Here is a 21,070-nt window from a genome sequence, read left to right on the forward strand (position 1 = left end):
ACAATGTGATGATTTGATATACATCTATATATTGTGAAATGATTATCACAATCAAGTTAATTAACACATTCATCATCCCACATAGTTACTGTTTTTTATTTGTATGATCTACTCTCTTAGTAAATTTCAAGTGTACAGTGTTATTAACTGTAACCACCATGCTGTACCTTTGACCCCCAGAACTTACTCATCTCATAACTGAGAGTTTGTACCCTTTTATGGACATCACCCCATTTCCCCTACCACCCCTCCCTTCCCCCAGCACCTGGCAACCACCATTCTACTCTCTGGTTTTATGAATTTACCTATTTTAGATCAGTTTGCCTTTTCTAGATTTCATTTTTTGTGCCTGTCTTTCATGTGGCGTGGCTTTCTTGAGGTTCCTCCATGCTGTTACATGTGTCAGTGGGTTGTTCCTTTTTATTGATAATTAGTATTCCATTTGAATACATAAGCCACAGTTTGTTTATCCTTTCACCTGTTGAAGTTTTAATTTTTATTTCTCTGAATACAAATGGTGTGGAGCATCTTTTCATGTGCTGCTTGAGAAATCATATATCTTCTTTGATGAAGTATCTTTAAATCTTTCTATCTTTCTTTATTGGCTTTTCTTTTTTTTTTTTTTACTATTAAAACAGTTCTTTATATATATTGGGAATAAATCCTTTGTTGGACAAATATTCTAAACTGTGGCTTGCCTTTGTCTCGTGGTTTTGTGCGAAGGCTTTTAATTACAAATCCCATTTAATTCATAAATATAGAACTTAGATTTTTTTTCTTTCTTTTTTTGTATTTTTCAAGGAATTTGTCTTTGTCATCTAAGTTAAACTTTTTATCATGAAGTTGATCATAATATTCCCTTTTTATCTTTTTAAGGTATATAGGATCTGTAGGAGTATCCTTGCTTTCATTCATTATGTTAGTAATTTGTGACTTCCTTTTTTTTTTGATCAATCCAGCTCTAGAGCTTTATTAATTTTAATCATCTTTTACTGCTACATACCAGTTTTTGGTTTTGTTGATTTTTCTCTATTTGTTCCTTTTCTGTTTCATTGATTTCTGCTTTTATATGTTCTTTCTACTTTATTAGGGTTTAACCTTATTTTCGCAGCTTCTTAAAGGTGGAAGATTAGTGACTTAAGACCTTTCTTTGATACTTCTGAGACCTTTTGTTTATACTAAAAATTTTCTCTCTGAATAATGCTTTACCTGCATCTCAAATATAATATTATACTGTATTTTTATTACCGTTCACTTCACATTATTTTCTAATTTTTTTCATGATTTCTTCTTTGACCTATGGGTTATTTCCAAATATTTGGGACTTTTAAATTTATCTTATTGTGACTGATTTCTAACTTAATTCTGTTCTTCTCAGAAAATGTTTTCTATAAGATTTCATTCTCTTCTCATCTAATTAGGACTTTTTTATATTGCATCATATTGTCTGTTTTGGTGAATATCCCTTTTACACTTAAAATCACATGTATTCTGCAGTAGTTGGGTATGTGTTTTGTAAATGTCATTTAGATGAAGGTGGTTGAAAATGTTCAGGTCCTCCATCCTTATCCATTTTCCCCCTATTTTTCTTAATTACTAAAAGATGTGTAAAGATCTCCATTCATTCATTATAATAATATTTATGCATACTAGCGTGTTCTCCTTGAAGGCACTGAAATGGCAGACTGATTTGATGTGTGCACATGTGTACATATGTGTATGTATAGCTTACACAACCTATATGAACAGTTTGGCATCATTAAAAGATTTCACTCTTCATTTTATGTAATGGCAACTTTCCCCTTGTTTTAATTTTTAAGTCTTTGTCTCCCCCTCCCCCCCCCCAAATGCCAATTATTTAATGCAACACATTTTCTAGAGCGATAGTAACAAGCAGTATGTAGGTGGCAATCAGTATTAAAGAAGATGTTATAGAGGTTTACAGGAAGATGTCACAGTGGACTGGGGTATTTAGGGGAGAAGATTTCACATAGGTGGGTTAGACTTAAGCTGGAACTTCAAGATACAAAGTTCCTAGAGACAGAGGGGATTAGTGTATATGCATTTTAGAGGTGGAGAGTTGTGCATTTCAAGTCATTAGAGTGGTAACAAATGCAGTAGGACTGCAGAAATCATGCATGGTCAGGGACTGTCACTTAAACTCAGAACTTTTATTTCCTTATATGTAAAATTGGGTTATTGTTGCTTACTTGCCTTAGAAGGACTTTGTAAAGGTAAAAGTTATTATTTTAGTTATGTGAAAGTGCAAGACACATGTTCCCTCATTTCTCCTCTTTTTCCTTATGTTGTATGGATTGATTACCTCAGCTACATCATTGGCCATGCCAGTTATAAGCTCATTCCTGGTCACAGGAGGCACCATGCCAAAAGAAAGTGATTCCGTCCCTAACTGCAAAAGGCGCCCTAATTGCTAGTCCATGATCTCACCAATATACCTTTTTGCTTACAGCGGCATAATAAATAAGAAAATTGTAAACCACTTAATGTTACTTAAAAAAGTAACGTGTATACAAGTCTCTCCGTCCCCCCACCCCCCTCACTCACTCACTGTGGGAGTCCATCTACCGTCTCCAGTATCAGGTGCCATCCCTCTTTCAATTATTTCTCATTCTGTTTTGTTGGAAAAGAATACTGTTTCATCATTAGCTAAGACATATGGATGTATATCCTATGATCTTTTCTAATCTTCTCTGAAGGGACATAAAAAACACTAGAACAGGGGCTTACCTGGTGGCGCAGTGGTTGAGAGTCCGCCTGCCGATGCAGGGGACACGGGTTCGTGCCCCGGTCCGGGAAGATCCCACATGCCACGGAGCGGCTGGGCCCGTGAGTCATGGCCGCTGAGCCTGCGCGTCCGGAGCCTGTGCTTCGCAACGGGAGAGGCCACAGCAGTGAGAGGCCCGCGTACCGCAAAAAAAAAAAAAAAAACCCACTAGAACAGTGGAAGTCGGGGAATATTACTGATATGAAGGCTGGGAAAGTAGAAGTGAGGGATATATGCTCAAATGTCTTCTTTCTCACTATAATTTTCCCTTTCTTTCAATAAGAATGGGGGTAAAAGATTTCTGTTGGGGAGATGGAATACTAAACTGAAAAGATGAAATGAGTCACCATAGCCTGTATTAGAGAAATTAAGTGATTTCAGGCAGTTTAAGTTTACACTGTCTCATAATTTAAGACCAGCTTTGGTACACAAGATGACACTAGTCCCAGACAATTCATAAAGTGTTTGTTTCACTTTCTTACTTTATGGGGGGTATAAGCGTGTCTTTTTTTTTTTTTTTAGCCTCTTTAAGTTTGTTTATAGGTATTTGAGGAGTTGAACATGAGTTGGTTTTGAATATATAGCTGATCTCTTTATGAAAGCATTTATAAACATAGAGCTCAGTAATATTAACCTAAGTAATTGATCTAGTAGATTCTGAGGAATTTCCAGCTGAGGATTTTGAAATTTAAAGTTGTTGCCAGTTATTTCAGGAATATTATGAAATTTGAAAAAGATTATTAAAAAAAAGTAACTTAAATTCACTTTTTAAAAAAAACTATAGTTGTCAATGTCATTATTTGGGAGATTAGTGAAAAGTGAAGGGTCCTTCACAAAAAAATTTTTTATTAAGTTATTAAGTTTGCTTTCCATGTTTCCCAGAGATTTGTTTCTTCTAGTGCTATCACCATTTGACTCATAGTTCACTGTGTATTAATTATCACCAGAAAATAAATGAAAAGAATTAAAGAGTAAGATAGGAAGAGAGGTAATGACTCTGGAGATAGTGTAGTCTCATCTTGGAGTTCAAGTTTTAAACTGGATTGTTAATGAACTGATGGCCCTGCATTTAGTTCTTGACCAAGGGATCAGTAATTGAAATCTGTGGTATGATTTCCCTCCTTTTCATGTTATTGGGAAAGAAGGTAAGGTATTAAAAGATACATTAAAAGACGTCTAGCTGTAATGCACTTGCCCCTTGAAAGAACTGTAATGTGAGAGAGCATCTCTCTCATGTAAAGAGGGTGTTGCCACCGTTCTCTGCCTTGCACAACTATTTTAATCTGAATGGGAGAACTGTCTAGGGACCCAGAGTACAGTAATTAGCAGTCTCTTCAGAGTGTCAGAGCAGAATTACCATTGTAATGGTTTAGCTGCAGGATAAAAGGATTGAATTTGGGTCTTCCTGTCTGCCAAACTAAATGAGTTGCCATGGGAATTTTTAAATGTGAGAGGCGTTTACGTAAAGCAATTTGGCGGGTTTGAATAAACTCATAAATTACAGGTTTGAAAGCAGCCAGTCCTTGCTTCCTCTCATATAGGCAGGACTGTATAGAAGGCTGATAGCTTCTTAAATTCTTCATGTGAATAAGCTGATCCATGCTTCCACGCAGATGATCCGATTACTATGGCTTGTCTTTTCACTAAATATAGTACAGTAAGCACATTTAAGAGAAGATATATTCTTCCAGGTCTCTGGAGGAAAAAAAGTGACAACTCTAGACATAAATTTGCCTTCCTAAATTAAGTGTATCTTCAAATAATGCTATTAAAGTGATTGTTCTGTTTTAATAAACATTAACCTAAGATTAACTCTAATTTTGCTTAGTGCACATAATAAATATATATCTTACACTTGTCATATTTGTCTCACAGAGGTGAACATTTAAAGCTTTTTGGAAAACAAGTAAGGTACTTATACTCGTAAACTGGTTTATTCAGGTTGCATGTGAATACTTGGCAGAGAGAGCTTCGGCTTCCCCGTCTCTCAGAAGAACTGGGTTTTAGTGGAATGACTTTTTAGTGAGAAAATGCTGCCGTAAATGCCTCCGGTGATGAACATCACTTATGCTTCCTCAAGATATCAGTAATAATAATAGTTCTTGCACTGGCGGTTTATATCCACCCTCCAGAAAAAACACTTAGTGAAATTTAAGTACTTAAAATTTTGAGACTGTAAAATAGTCTCACGCAATGAATAAGTTCTTTGGGGGGAAGTCTGTTAACATTTTCAAGTCACTAGATTAAAGTTTTGTAAGGAAAGTGAAAAATTGGTTGTTGCTAACCTTAGTAGCCTGTAAATGTAGATGAATCTTTCAAAAATGTTTCACAAGGAGGTGCAGGTATGCGGAATGATTGTTCAATTCCAATGAGAAAGTATAAAATAAATATTTTTAAAGTACAATAAATAAATTTTTATGTATTAATCTTTACTACTTAAGGTCTAATTATCAAAGTAGTAGTCTGATTCAAATTCTGTATTTCTAAGATTATTGTTGAACCTTAATAAATCAATAAAACTAGACCCAGTGACAGGGAAGACTTTGTAAAAATCACGTTTAAATTTAGAATACAAAGACCATCATAGAAGTCCAGAGCTCCTAGAATCAGAATGGCGTTAGCATGTTATATGCTAAATGTAAGGTACTCTGATGGGAGTGGGTGTGTACTGCTTGATAAACATGATGAGAGAGAAAAGTATTTGCAGAAATTGAAATGTGCTGATTAATTTTTTCTTCCAGAGTGGGACTTTTTTTTTTTCTTTTTTTTTTTTTGCGGTATGCGGGCCTCTCACTGTTGTGGACTCTCCCATTGCGGAGCACAGGCTCCGGACGCGCAAGCTCAGTGGCCATGGCTCAGGGGCCCAGCCGCTCCACGGCATGTGGGATCTTCCCGGACCAGGGCACGAACCCGTGCCCCATTCATCGGCAGGCGCCACCAGGGAAGCCCCAGAGTGGGACAATTTAATTCGATTTTACATCAGTTTCTTTGTATACCTCACCAGAATTGTAGCTGTGTCATTTATTCTGCATTAGGCAGTCACAGGAGCATTGTTCCAACTAGAATTTTCACAAATAATTAAAAGCACTGTATCTTTGGATAGATGGAAATCTATACAGACAGATTAAATTAAGAAAGTGTGACAAGTGTAGATTTTAAGACTTCAATCACTATCAAACCAAAATTTTGTGAATCACTGAGCAGCTCTATGAGCTCTCTTTACTACTTTTCAGCCATAATGTTGTCTGGAGGTGGGTCAGGCTTTTTAAAACGCTCAGAGAGGCTTTTCCCCACACTTGAAGCTTCAGTTTAATGAAGTTTCTTGGTGATAATAATAAAATATGTCTTATCTACAAGTTCGCATAAATAAAGGCTTTGAGAAACATCTTCCTTTTTGTTCGTATAAGGATTCATTGAGGGGTAGCTTTTCTAAATACAATATTTTGTGGGGGTCGGCAGTGTAGATGGCTTACAACTCGGAATGTGAGGTGTTGCAAACATAAAACAGGGGATCTGGGCTTAGAATAATAGGGCAACGTATATTTATTCCTGAAGAAATATGTTTGCAGTTTATGTAGGAAGTCCTTCCATTTTAATCTTGTATTCCATGCATCCCTCAGAATCTGCATGTTGAATTTGTTATATAACATTTTATACTTGCTTATACCTGTTTATTCTTAAATATTAGTGTTTCTATTCCATGATTAAATATACTGCTCACTGGCTGGGATAATGCAGTTTATTTTTTTCTCTATTTCCCTATTAAGTGTATGGTATTCTACACAAATCTCTAAAATTAATTGAAAATATAAATATTTTTATAAAGAATTCAAGTTATTTAATAGAAAAATAGGTGGGTGATTTCTCAGTGTGTCTTCTTCAGTTCTATTATTTTCATGCCACCCTTTAATTTGTTTGCATGCCCTTCTGATGGTTGGTAAGTAGCATCATGTTCCTTCTATATAGGTGAAACATTTGTAATCCATTCACTTTGTATTAATGTACTTTGAAATTGGATTGACAAAAAAGTTAAGAAAACCAAATGCCCCATATTTTATTTAACATGCTCTTATTTTTTGACCCTTATACTCAATTTTTCTTGACATTTCAAATGTTTTAGTGTTACATTTATAAATAGAATTCAGATTAACTACAACTATGAGATTTTAGTAGTATATTAATGATTCAGATGAGCATTTTAGTATTAAGACTGTCTCAGGTAAACTTATTTGGTAGCTCATCTCATGGCTTGAATTTTCTTCTGTAGTTTTGATAGCTGAATTTTGAAAATTTAATTTCAAAAGTGATACTTATTAATAACAAGACTTCTCCTTTATGGGGAATACTCTGAAGCCTATATTGCAGGATTATATAAGTAGATGTGTTTTGTTTTTTATTCTCTTAACCTTTAATGCCTTTGTGGAGAAAAAATAATCTTTAATGTATAAATTAAATATAAATTGATTTGTTTTTAAAGTTATGCCATTAAACTGTCATGGCATCAGTATTTTTGCTAAACTTCTTTGTAGAATATAATATCTCCGAGCAAGTTAGCAGATTCATGAATTCGCTTACTTTGTGGTATTATTTTATGAATTCTGTGTATGATGGCAATATGCTCTGTTTAAATAAAATACCTTGATTACTGAGTTTAGCACCTGTGGAATTATAACATACTTGCAGAAATTAAAAGACGCACTTAGTGACTGTCAGAAGCAGTTCAGTTCACAAACTTCTACTGAGAAACTGCTGTTTACCAGGCTAGAAACCAAGACTTCAATGCACAGAAAGATTTAGATTTAGAAATATAAATGAGAGTAGGACAAAACTAATGAGTTTCCCAATTACTTATTTGATCACTTGATACTTGTTCTTCAGAAATGTCATGCTCTCACTAAAGGTGGATACTTCCCAGAGTGATCTCTCTAATTTGTTCTTCTTGGGCAGTCTCATCAGTAAACATACCTCCAAGGACCACTGCCATAGTGATCATTTTTTATTATGCTCTTCATCTTGAACTCCAGATCACCAGTCTTTTCACCACCTCCCCATGGATGACATATAGGCATCTCAAACATAACATTTCCAAAAGTAAAATCACATCCTTCCCTGTCTTCCTCATACAGTGATTGCTACGTTGTGTTCTCTCTGTGGATGACATGAGTGGCCTGGAAGTCATATGTCCTTCATTCCACCTCTGCTGTCCCCCAGGCCCCACTCCTTTCCACATCCTTTCTCAAGTTCGGCTTCTGCCTCTTAATAGCACGTGACTCTTATCTTTTCTGTTTTCACTATTGGGCTAGATCCACTGGTACTCCCTCCTGGTTGCAGCTAGAGCTCACTCTCTTTTTTTCTCCTGTCCTTTTCTTCTTTTTTCGGTTTTGTTGAGATATAATTGACCTACAGCACTGTAAGATGTACACATGATGATTTGACTTCATCATGAAATGATTATCACAGTAAGTTTAGTGAACACCCATTGTCTCATACGGATACAGAATTAAATAAATAGGAAAATATATTTCCTTGTGATGAAGAACTCTTAGGATCTTCTCTTTTAACAATTTTCATATATAACATACAGCAGTATTTATATTTTTCATGTTGTACATTACATCCCTAGTACTTATTTATCTTATAGCAGGAAGTTTGTACCTTTTGATTGCCTTCATCTAATTCCCCCTTCCCCTACACCCTGCCTCTGATAACCACAAATCTGGTCTCTTTCCATGAGTTTGTTTTTTGAAGTATAGTTGACCTACCATCTTATATTAGTTCCTGTTACACAACATAATGATCTGATATTTCTATACATTTCGAAATGTTCACCACGATAAGTCTAGTTACCATCTGTCACCACACAAAGACATTACACAGTTATTGACTGTACTCCCCATGCTGTACATTTCATACCTGGGACTCATTTATTTTGCAGCTCAAAGTTTGTCCCTCTTAATCGCCCTCACCTGTTTCTTTCTGCCACTGCATCACCTGTTTGTTCTCAGTATCTGTAACTCTCTTTCTGTTTTGTTATCTTTGTTCATTTGTTTTGTTTTTTAGATTTCCACAGAGCTCTCTTTTTAATATATAGAAGCACCATCACACTCCCTGTTACACGTTTGCAGTGGCTTTCTGTCACTGCATGGTAAAAATGAAAACTGTTTAGCATGGCATTCATAGCTCATCTCCAGCTGGTGTGTACCTAACTTTGTTTCATGTGGTTTCTCCTTTACCCACTTATAGTCCCCCCTATATTAAATAACTTAAAGGTCCCGGAACACTCTTTGTTTATTTGGTGTATTATAGTGACCTCTGGATTGGAAGTGGAGGAAGGGAAGTGGATAGTAGGTTTCATAGTAGAAACTAAGCTGGGAAAAGGCTCAGGAAAAACCACAAGAAAGTTTTCTCTTAAATACTCCAGGTGGGCCTCCCTGGTGGCGCAGTGGTTGGGAGTCCGCCTGCCGATGCAGGGGATGCGGGTTCGTGCCCCGGTCCGGGAGGATCCCATATGCCGCGGAGCGGCTGGGCCCGTGAGCCATGGCCGCTGGGCCTGCGCGTCCGGAGCCTGTGCTCCGCAGCGGGAGAGGCCACAACAGTGAGGGGCCCGCGTACCGCAAAAAAAAAAAAAAAAAAATACTCCAGGGCTTTGAACAATTTAAAACTTCCAGTGAAAGACCAGCAAATAGGAAACTTTTTCCCTAAAGACACTACACAGTACTTGTCAGGTTTTTTAAACAAGTACATATTAACATGCAATAGTAGTACTGTTTCGCTTTGTTATTCATAACCTCTTAAAGAAAAAGTTCTATTCTTTTTTAATCTCTAACACATTACTGTTTTGACAGGTGTGTGAAGCATCTGCTTATGTTCATTGAACAAATATTTATTAGTATTATAGATACTAGGAACCTAATAATATAGTTGTTTTCTGAAATTAAGGTATGCAGTCTCGTCTGTTCTGCAACAAATGAAGAGGTGTGCTCCAAATAATAAACAATCAAAACTTTGGTTATAAAAAAACTTTTGATTTATAAAAGGTTTTTCATGGGAAATTAGGAGAATTTCAAATTTGCAATAACAAAGTTATTTTTTCCTGTGAGAATTTCAGTAATCAAAAGATTTTTGAAAAAGCTATAAATCTGGTACTGTAGACCCAAATTATAACAGGACAGACCCAGAGTTGATTTACTTCTGACTCTGGAACCAGAGCCATTGCCTTTTTACAACTAGCAAATTACTCCTTAAGTATTTGTACCAAATATTTAAAGCATCGACCATCCCAACATAAGGCTCCTCGCCTGTGGAACGTCAGTCAGATTTTACCAACAGCGGCTTTGCCTGTTTGTATGTTCTTCTCTAATTCATTGCTTTCTATTTTCATTTCTTATCATGAAAACTCATGTTAGAAAAAATATACCATTTTCTGGCTGTATATTAATACCAGTGGTAAGAATTGTGCCATCCCTCAAAATAATCATACAAAACTGAAGCACTAGAGCTTGTTGAGAAGAAGAAATACTTCTTCTGTAGTTTAAAAACCAAGTAAAGCAGTGATTCTTAGATTTGCTCATGACTGTAGTTACAAGCCAATTAAAGTATATTTGAACCACTCAGTCCTTTGTGGGTATTCCTAAATTAAAGAAATGCATTACAGCAAATTCTTTATAAAGCATACATCTTTTACATGAACCCAGTTTTAGGTACTGATTTTTTAAAATTAGAAGTATTTGAAATATAAAATCTGCTAATGGAATCTAACGTATTTAAGAGTATACTAGTTTTATATATGTCTGGTATTTTCCATACTAAAAAAAAAACAACTAAAAGTACAAGTAACTTTTAAGAACTATATATTGTACATACATGTGATACATACATATATATTTTACATGCACATGCGCACACACACACACACACATATACACACACAAAAGCAGTAAGGAAGTACTAAAAGCAGTAAGCAATCAAAACAAGCAATATTTGTACTCCCTCATCTTTCTTTGTTGTTACTGGGCTAGCTTGTCAGGTGAATGCTGCCAGGCACAGAAGAAGTGATCATCAAGTTTACCATATACATAACCTTTTTAGGGAACTACAATATTTTAGTAACAATCTTAGCAGATGGTCAGTTTTCATGGGGAAAAAAGTGGGGAAATCACAGCTCTCTAATGCCTGAGAAAAAGCCCAATTTGAAGGAACTGTTCAAGGAACTCAGTGGCATTATTCCCATTTGGTTAGCAACTGTTTTGTTTAGATTTTCTAAAAAATAAAACCAGGTTATTGAAGGTTCCATAACATGAATACCCATACCTTTGTGTAACCATGTACATTAGAAAAGCCTTTTTAAGACATAGTTTAACGTTGTGTGCATCTTCTGGAATGAAGAGGGGATTAAATACGTGCAATTCATCTTCATGGTATTTATTCAAAAGAAGTAGTCCCCAATCAGGAGAGCAATTTATAACAGTTTTCTTTTTTTCTTTTTGAATTTTATTTTTTTATACAGCAGGTTCTTATTAGTTGTCTATTTTATTATAACAGAATTCTTTATAAAACAAGAGGTTAATGTTGAGCGCTAGGGAACCATTAAACACCACCTGACACACATACAGTTGGTTTTACCCTCTAACTATCTCTCACTTCTATTCTTATCCCTCCATCCCCACTGGAATTACCTCAGTTCGGATATCATTATGTGTTGCCTGGATTAGGAACCTATAATTGCCTCTTAATCTTGATGATCTTGCTGTATTTTTCCAAATATTCTCCTTATTGAAGCTAGGGTGATGCTTCTAAAATAGAAATCTAATCATGATTCTCCTTAGGTTAAAACACTTGGATGACTTCTAATTACTCCAAGAAGTACGTCCAGTTGCTTGAGCATGACTTGCAAACTCTTATTACCTTACCAGATTCATTATTTATTTCATAACTCTTGATTCTGAATTTTTGAACATGTTCTTTTTTTCAGAACCAACTTCATTCTTTCTCCCCTCTTTAACTCTCACTCATTCTTTAGGTCTCAAATTGTTATGTTATTATGTAATGATACACCAAAGCCTTCCCTCCCAGTTCATCACCAGCCCAAACTTCATTCAGCACCGTTGCAGTGTGTTTCTGGAAGGTCCTTAGTGTCAGTTTGTTCTCACTGCTTAATAGTCTGCTTCCAGCTCCTTTTCCCAGTCCCCCTGCCCCCGCACCCACCACCAGTTTCCAAGAGGGAAAACTATTCGTTAGTTAAAACCTGTCCAAGAGATAGCGTTTCAGTAAACATTTATATAATGAATATAATGTTTTAGAATTTCAAGGACTATAATATAAAAAATGTTGGTAGAATATTTCATAAAAATAGTAAGATATAAAATTGAATAACAAATATTAAAGGAAAAACTCCATTCATAATAAAACTTACATGGGAATAAAAATGCTGTTTTCCTAGAGCAGTAGATTATGGGTAATTTTAAAATACAATTTTAAAGCAACATAGAAGCACCTAGATTTGAAAAGACAATACCTAAGTCAATTTGTTGGTAAGCCCCAGGGACTTCAGTGTTTTCTGCTTTCAGTTCCTGGGTATATCCTACTAAACAGACTAATGATTCTGTCCTTGGTAGCTTAAGATGGTACTGTTTTCTCCCTCCTTGGTGGTATACCATTGGTACCTTTTACAAAACAGATCAGTTTAGTGTATTTGGAAAGAAATCTATTGAGGCAGGTGCCTCCCTTCCCTGTTTCTTTTTTTTTCTCTCTCTCTTTTCTTTTCTTTTTTTTTTTTGGCCACGCCGCACCACATATAGGATCTTAATTCCCTGACCAGGGATGGAACCCATGCCCCCTGCATTGGAAGCACAGAGTCTTAACCACTGAACTGCCAGGGAAGTCAGTGCCTCCCTTCCTTGATGAACTCATCAGGTGTTACAGGGAATTCCGTGGCAGCCTGAACATACCTGTTCCATTCCCAGCACATCTGTTGACATTATGTACATTTAAACATTCAGCCGAGACTTACGGTCGCAGCACACAACTGTCATCTATGCCGTACAGTAAGTTCCATCTGCTCTTTGAAGAAAGAACTCTTGGGTTTCTTAGAATGCTTTCCAGCATTTATATTTTTTTCACCACTTTTGTTTCTATTGATAATTTTACGTTACTAAACGTTTATGGGTTCATTATTGGATACGGTGTGATTTTTACTGTTCATAAAACGGCTCAAAATACAGGGTAAACATAGCAGCCACAAAGAATACAGGAAGAGCCCAAACCCAAAATGACCATGCATAATCAGCTTGCTTAAGGAGAGTGGTTTTATTGGTTTACTGTAAACGTTAATAAGGTTCAAATCTCTTAAGTGGAGGAACCTCCTAGATTGCCTTCCTCTAAGGTATGGTGTACTCTAGCACAACAGCTGTTCTCACAATTGGTCCTGCTATAGAAGAAAAGTTTTCTAAGGCAAGTTCAGTCAACTGCTGTACTTAACTTTCCCTGATTTATTTTATGCCTACTTTAAAATGAGGTTTTTACATTGCTATATAGATAGCTTCCCACTTAAGAAATAGGAGAGTATTTGCAATTTACTTCAGAGGTAAAATATTTTTCATCCCCAAAGGAATGTGTTGTTTACATTCCAAATTCTATTTATTATTATTTGGTTCTTCAAGTGTGACTAAAGCGAACATGGCTTTCTCACTCTCCCGGGATGGCTGAGTATAAGAAGTATTCAAGTGCTTTATTCACATGGTGGCCAAATTCCTAACTTTTGTTTAATTTTACCCTAAAGTGCAGCCAGTGGAAGAGATAATACTTGTGTGTTATATACCTTACAGAGTTATCAAGAGGATTAAATGAGATAAGAAAGGTTAAATTCTTTATAAACAGATAAAATAGAAACTGTTATTCAAATCCCAGGGGGGAAAAAGTCTTTAAAAAATGAAATACTTAATTAGCTTAATTATTTTTTTCCGACCAAGGAAAACTGATAAATGTCTCAACAATCTGCAACAAAAATTATAGTGCAAAAGACAATCTGGTCTGCCTTCACTGCCTTTGCTGCTCTTGTGCGTCAGAGAGGTCAGACGCTGCCAGCTGGTATTTGAAGAAATTACCAACCTTTCTGCCTTCCCTGCTTTGTTTTCCCTTGGCCTTAATTTAGTTCAAAGTTTTAGTCAACTATTTATAATGAAGGTATACCTTTAGATAGCTTATGAAGCCACAAAGAGAAAAAGTTAAGGTGGGAGTCAACCAAAATTAAGGGCCTCAGGTGTGTCACCATAATGATTATATCCAAAAATAGTTTGAATATAAGGAAAACTGGCAGTGGTGACTTCAGATTGCTCTAATCTAAGGACCAAGTAGCTTTCTGCCTGTGCTCTCCTTTGAGGTCATTAGAGTGTGCTTGATGGCTCGGAAATATAATGAATATCTCCTAGTGAAAAATGGGTTACTTTAAAGAATCCCTGTAGAAGATTGACATTATACTGGAAGTCTTTCAAGACCATTTGGGGTGAATTAGTAGTTTTATCACAGATACTCATAGGTGAGCTTAGTTCTCATGGTTAACCCCCTACAATTGTGCATCACATTTTGTCTGTATACCATTGTATGTATTCTAGACAGTCCATGGTTGTCATCAGATCCTTAAAGTGATTTGTGATTCTTTCCCCATACTTTTTCATCTGGTCTTCCACTACACCCTGTGTCAGCTTCTGTCATAGTATATTTTTGCCTATTCCTCTTGTATACCTCTCACAGCAAATAGATTTTTAGACCCTGTCTTCAGGGTCTCACTCTTCATCTTCTGCTATAGAATAAGGCTCTCTTAAGCTCACAATTTGTAGTTATCCTTTCTTTTATTGCCCCAGCCATATAGTTTGATAAGTCCACCTACAATACAATCAACTTTAGAGGTCTTTTTTTTTCCTATAAAATAATGATGTGGCTCTACTATCATTATTTATGTTTGTTTATTTTTATATCTGCTATCATTATTTATATCTACTATCATTATTTATTTATTACTAATACTAGTATGTAACCTGAGTTGTGGATCATAGAAATCTTTCAGAAGTTTGTCATTTCTATGAAGCTTACTATAAAAAATAATATTTCAAATTGTATCATACTATATTTCACATAGAAAGGAATAAATGCTTTCTAGTAGACATGGCTTTTCTTTTCCGAGATCATCACTGCTTTGAGATGAATCTGTTTATAGCTTGTCAAAAAAAGACAGAAGGTATTACCCTAAGGTAAAAGTGTTTGTTAGTTTTATAAAATGTAGTTTATGTAGTGTATGGAGCTTTGTATATATGTGTTTGTCAGTCAGTGTGTGTGTGTTTGAGTGTTTTAAGCTTTTCTGATTAAATAAAATGCCTCATGCTTTTTCTCTGCCTTACCTTGTTTTATCTGTGTTAAGTTGTTGCTGCTGAACCAGGTATTGTGATTAAATCGGAGTATATTGCATAGTGTAATTAGTGGGAAATAGAAAAATACATGACAAGATTTCTTTCCCCTTACTGTGTCTCTAACATTTTGACCCACGGATTTTTCAGTGAAATGGCCTTTTTTGCATACTATTTGAACTAAGGGCTTACTTTGTAAAAGATAAGCAGGCTCTATTGCCCAAGTGAAGTAATAATGATGCTAATTTGACTTTGCCTCTCCACCTAAGTATAGCAGTTCCAATACATCTTTTCGATATTGAATTTCTGTAACGATTCTGGGAATTTCTCTAATGTACTTCGATCTGTGAATATCATTTTTTTGGTGTGTTGGACTCATTAGCAGAGTATCTACATCATAGTAGGTGCTCATTAGCCTCTGTTAACTGAACATTGAAGACTGGGAAAAGGAAAGAACATGGAATCAAGGAACCTTTAAATAATCTAAAGAAATAACAGATCATCGTAGAGTGTACTTAGATTTTTGACACAGAATGAAGTTGGTGACGTAAAAGGAGAGGAAGCTGATGTGGCCATAAATGCCAGGCGGGGAAATTCAGATTCTGACGAAGTAGTGCTGGGGAGCCAATTCTTTATCAGGAAAACAGAAACCACACAAGGTGTTTCAACAGAGAGAATTAATAAAGTTATTGGTTAAGTGGGTGTTGAGAACTAAGAAAGGAGAAAGGAGATAAGAGTGTAATACAGATTTAGAAACTCTGGGAAGCAGCTATTATCCCAGGGCTGGGAGATAAGAGAGAAAATGGTACTGTTATTAGATCTTAAGACATTTTGAGAAAGTTCTGTGCAGAGGGAGAACCTCTGACAAAGTGGTGCCACTTGGCTGGTGATAGAATCTCAGTAGCTCAGAGAGTGGCTACGCTGGTTGTGGCTGAGGGCTGGGGATGCTCTGCGAAGCCGGTTCTAGAAGCACTGGGAGAGGAGTGTGGGGCCTGCAAACAGCCGCCCCTGGCGAGGTAGGTGCAGAGCTGAGAACAGCTGGCGCGGGAGGGAGCGGCGTTCCTTCTCCCCTCAGCCAGCTCTTCAGTCTCGCTTCAATGCCCCTCACTTGTTAGAGCCTAACAAACCAGCTGGCCTAGAAGGTACAGAACTATATAGAGTTCTAGACCCAGCATTTGAAAGCATGTAGCAGGTCAACTTGAAATTTAATAATTGCTGTATCATCTTGGAGAAAAATATTCTGAAAATGGTGTGGGAGATAATTTTTCTACTCGCTTTTTTTTATAGGCTAAGTTGAAAAGTAGACCTCAGATTCTTATTCAGCTGTCTCCCTGACATCTCCACTGGGGTGTTTAAAATAAGCATTTCAAGCTGAATATTTTCAAACAGAACTTTTGGAAGTTCACTCAGCCTTTGTCTTCTCATTAAATGGAGTCACTATCTCCTTTATTGCTTGATCCAAAAACCTCAGCATCATTCTTTAATGTCTCCTTTTCCCTTGCCCCCTATATCTAGTCAGTCATCAGGTCCTGTCAAACTAACTTACTTTTTCCCTCTGTGTTACTTCCACCCAAGTCCAGTTCTTCTGTCACCTGGACTGGATTAAAGCCTGTGACTGGGTCTCTTTAATCATACTGGAGCCCCCAACAGTCCATTCACAAAATACCAGAATAAGCCTTTAAAGACATGCTGTTATGTCACTGCCCTGTATAAAACCCTGTATTTAAGTGTAAGTCCTTAAGTTCTTTGTCAGACTTTTCTTTAGTTGACAGGGCAGATGCAGGCGATGATTGGTATTAAAACTGTTTATAAACTGTGGTCACTCTTTGTTTTCTCTTTACTGTTTGCTCAGCCCTGTTCTCCAAGTGAATTAAGTCATGTACTTCAATGCTTGGAAAACCTTTTCTACTCATTACTTCAAATTTATAGAAAAGTAAGAATCCATTTTTTTTAAATGTATTGAGCAAGTTCATGTTTGTAAGGTATTGGAGGCAAAAAGAAGACTGGTTTATTGGTTATTAGTTGATTCATGCCTACAGGTCACGTAAGAAATTTCCTAAAAACAACATGAAAAAATAGAAAAGAAGAGATAACACATGGCTCTATATGATTGATTTCCCCAAAAGGAGCAGCATAAATTTAGGAAAGTGATACCATTATCTGTGGGAATGATCAGCAAAGGCTGTGTACTCTGGAGAGGCCAGTGATCTATCTCTGGGCTCTCAAAAGAGGCATACACAGCATGCTTCTAGAAAAGATCTTGTCTAACTTAGAGGCAGAAAAGCACAAAGTGTATATTCTAGGGGACAATGGACAGATGATTTTGACTAGTGCACACCATTTGCAAATAGGGCTGGCTGCTCATAGAAGTTGTTCAGCACCTTGAACGCTAAGCTGGAAAGTTTGGGCTTTTATTACAGGCAGTGGTTCAAATTATTGTTAGTTGACATTTTAATTATTTGGAAATAAACATTTGTTTTAGCTCTGTTGTAATTAATTACACTGTTGTAGTTTTTTTAATGTGTACTTTATAGATTTAAAAATACCAAATAAACATGATTTTCTTCATTTCTTATGTGAATTCTGTGATGAATTCAAAAAGTGCTTCCACTTTAAGTCACCGTGCATGACACTGGAGAAGGTATAATGAGGGCTTTGGATCAGGTACTCTGGTTTGAAAGCTGGTTTTGCATTGTGACCTTGTGTAACCTTGGGTAAGCTACCTAATCTTGTTGAGCCTCCGAGATAATAAAGTACCAGTGCCATAGATCTGTTGTGCAGCATAAATGCTTAGATGATGAAGATCTAATACCTATTTCTAATAAGGTAGTAGAACAGTATATAAATTGTTCTACTTTAAAACATTAAAACCATGTTACTCTGATCTAATATTAACCATGATCTCTTTCTATCACTTTTAACATAGCTGTTAAATATAGCTGATAACATAGCTGTATATTAAGTAATACATGCATAAATTATATATATATATATATATATACAGATCCATAATTTGTCATCCATAATTGCAAACCCCAAAAAGTTCAGAGAAGTGTGTTTATAGTCTTTTTAATCCCACTTAGTTTAAGTATTTTTATGTTTGTTATAGTTTGGATCACTGAAGTATTCCACCAGACCCATTGGGGATGTTATGTAATCATTGGTATATTATTTTTCTACAAATCTGAAAAGTTCTCAAAACACTTCTGATGTCACAGGTTTTAGATGCAGGGCAGTGGACCTGTAGAGGAGTTATCAATGTTTGTTATATTTTTAAACTTATATTTCAAAGATAAATGTGTTACAATGTTTTGATAATCTTCACGTAATGTTTTCCATGCAAAATACATTTACCTCATGACCCAGCAGTTCCACCGCTAGGTAATTATCCAAGAGAAATAAAAACTTATGTTCACAAAAAAAGCCTGTAGGAGAATTTTCATTGCAGCATTATTCACAATATCCCAAAACTAGAGCCACCCAAATGTCCATAGTTGTCTCTTGAGACACATAACGTCATGCCCTGTGAGTGCAGAGTGGGTAGGAATGGTGAGGATGGAAGAGAGAAGCTTGTTCTGGAGTGAGACCACCAGGTTCAAATTCCAGCTTTGCCGACTAAATTCCGTGTTCTGCTAGGAGATACTAGTATAGCCTGCCATAATGTGATAGAATTCAGTGTACATACCGTAATTCGTGACTTGTAAGTCTTGGTGGCCTCCAGCAACTGTGTCATTATGACACACTTCACTGACACCACCTAGTGAAAGCTGTGCTGCTCTGGTTTTTATTCTCCTCTGTTGATGTCACTAGATCAGGTTTTCATTTCCTGTACCCTGCAAAAGGCACACACATGCATGCACAGGCCCTGCACATGCACACATGTATTTCTTCCATCATCTTCTTTGCCTTCCTCCCAAGTTTTACACTGCATCACCAGCTAATGAGTGTGGTTATTTTGTTATCCGAAAGAAGCTGTTCAGTGAAAACATGTGTTCTAGCTCCTCTTCTTTGTACAGCACTGACTGTGTATGAGGCATTGTGTTACCTCACTTCTTCTTTCATCTTTCTTTCTTCTTCTTACTTTTCTGACGTTTTCAAATGTGTACTGCTTTCCACTTTCTTGTGGAAGGTGACTGAAGGTATACCTATTGCTTTTCTTTCTGTCTATATAGAGTATAGTTTATATACTTACTTTGGTATTCTGTTATACATAGATTTGGGTTTGAAACGATGTGGCAAATTTTAATTTTTAGTATTACTAGTTTTCAGTGGACAAGTTTAAGCAGTTTTATCATAATAGATTTCTTTTTATAAATTTATTTTATTTATTTTTGGCTGCGTTGGGTCTTTGTTGCTGCATGCAGGCTTTCTCTAGTTGCAGCAAGCGGGGGCCACTCTTGGTTGCGGTGCATGGGCTTCTCATTGCGGTGGCTTCTCTTGTTGCAGAGCACGGGCTCTAGGCACATGGGCTTCAGTAGTTGCAGCATGTAGGCTCAGTAGTTGTGGCTCACGGGCTTAGTTGCTCCACAGAATGTGGGATCTTCCCGGACCAGGGCTCGAACCTGTGTCCCCTGCATTGGCAGGTGGATTCTTAACCACTGCACCACCAGGGAAGCCCCATAATAGATTTCTAATTCTTCTCTTCCAGTGACATTGCTTACTTATTTTTATCTTTAGCAAGTGATGTGTCTTTCAAATAAATAATCTTTTTTTTTTCATTCATCTGTACATGTTCATAGGGATCAAGGAATAGTAATTCCACAAAGTGCAAGTATCTTCTCCATTTTCTACTACTGCAGAGTAGGTTACTGAAAAGTCGGCAGTGGAACATGCCGACAGTGGCACATCAGTCTTCATGATGTTTTCACTTAGCTTAAAAAAAATTCTTTGTGGTTTGTTAGAAGTCCACTTTGCAGTTCTCTTTATTACACACTATAGTACCCCATGTGCTGTTATAGTGCCAGGGACAGAGTTTTGTGTAATAGGAAAGGACTGAGAAGTTTGTCACCTGCTCCTTTCTTGAATCAAGAAGGACCAATGTTACATCAGAAAAATGTATCATTGGGTTACTTTCCTTTGAAATATTAAGTCCCGAGGCTTAGATAATGCATAAAATATGTGAGCAGCACATAGTTCCATTTCTGCCACCATCTTCAGGGATGAACCTCATCTTTCTGTTCCTGAAGTTTATCCTGCAGGATTTAGACGTTTGAGATTTGTAAATACAGTTAAAGATTTCTCATACCAGTCATTTAAAGACTAAATCCTAGCAAATGACTTGGGGAGATGGGATGAGTGGGAAGATAGGCAGTGATAAATAGGAAATAGGTTCTGTCCTCTAGGAGCTTGTTCTTTGCTCGGTAGTTGTGATATACAACAAACTAATTCAGGGCAGAAAAATACGATCTAGGGATAGCCCTTTGAGAAGGTAGCACTTAGGTTGAAGTCTGCAGGGATGAAGTAGGATTTGGAAAGAAGGATGAAGGGTAGAGTGGAGCACAGAGAAGCATTCAGGATGGAGGAAGTAGGAATATGCACAGAGATATGAATAACGGAGTGATTGGGCTTGACTTGTAACCTGAGGTATGTGTAAAGAACATAGATTGATTTGACTTGAGAAGATAGTTTGGGGCCAGACCATAGGTAGTTTAAATGTATTTTTTTTTTTTTTTTTTTTAGATGGCAAGAGACCATGAAGGGTTTTAAGACATGAGAATGTTAAGAAACATTAAGATGAAAGTTGTGTTTTGGGCAGTTAATCTGGCCATTGTGCATAGATTGATTGGAGAACAGATACTATTAACACACTGTAGTAGTTTTGGTAATATACCGATAATGACAAGAGCAAGGGTGACAACAGTAAATGGAGAGGGTGTGGGGCAAGTCC

The 21,070-nt window shown here is 36.6% G+C and overlaps 1 protein-coding gene across 5 annotated transcripts in view; it reads left to right on the forward strand.

Moving 5' to 3' along the window:
* The window catches only part of QKI (QKI, KH domain containing RNA binding), a 139,862-nt gene that overhangs the window by 106,458 nt on the left and 12,334 nt on the right, over nucleotides 1-21,070 (forward strand). The gene's annotated exons all lie outside the window — the stretch shown is intronic.

Source organism: Mesoplodon bidens, assembly GCF_964165515.1.
Source record: "Mesoplodon bidens genome assembly, chromosome: 12".
Lineage (NCBI taxonomy): Eukaryota > Metazoa > Chordata > Mammalia > Artiodactyla > Ziphiidae > Mesoplodon > Mesoplodon bidens.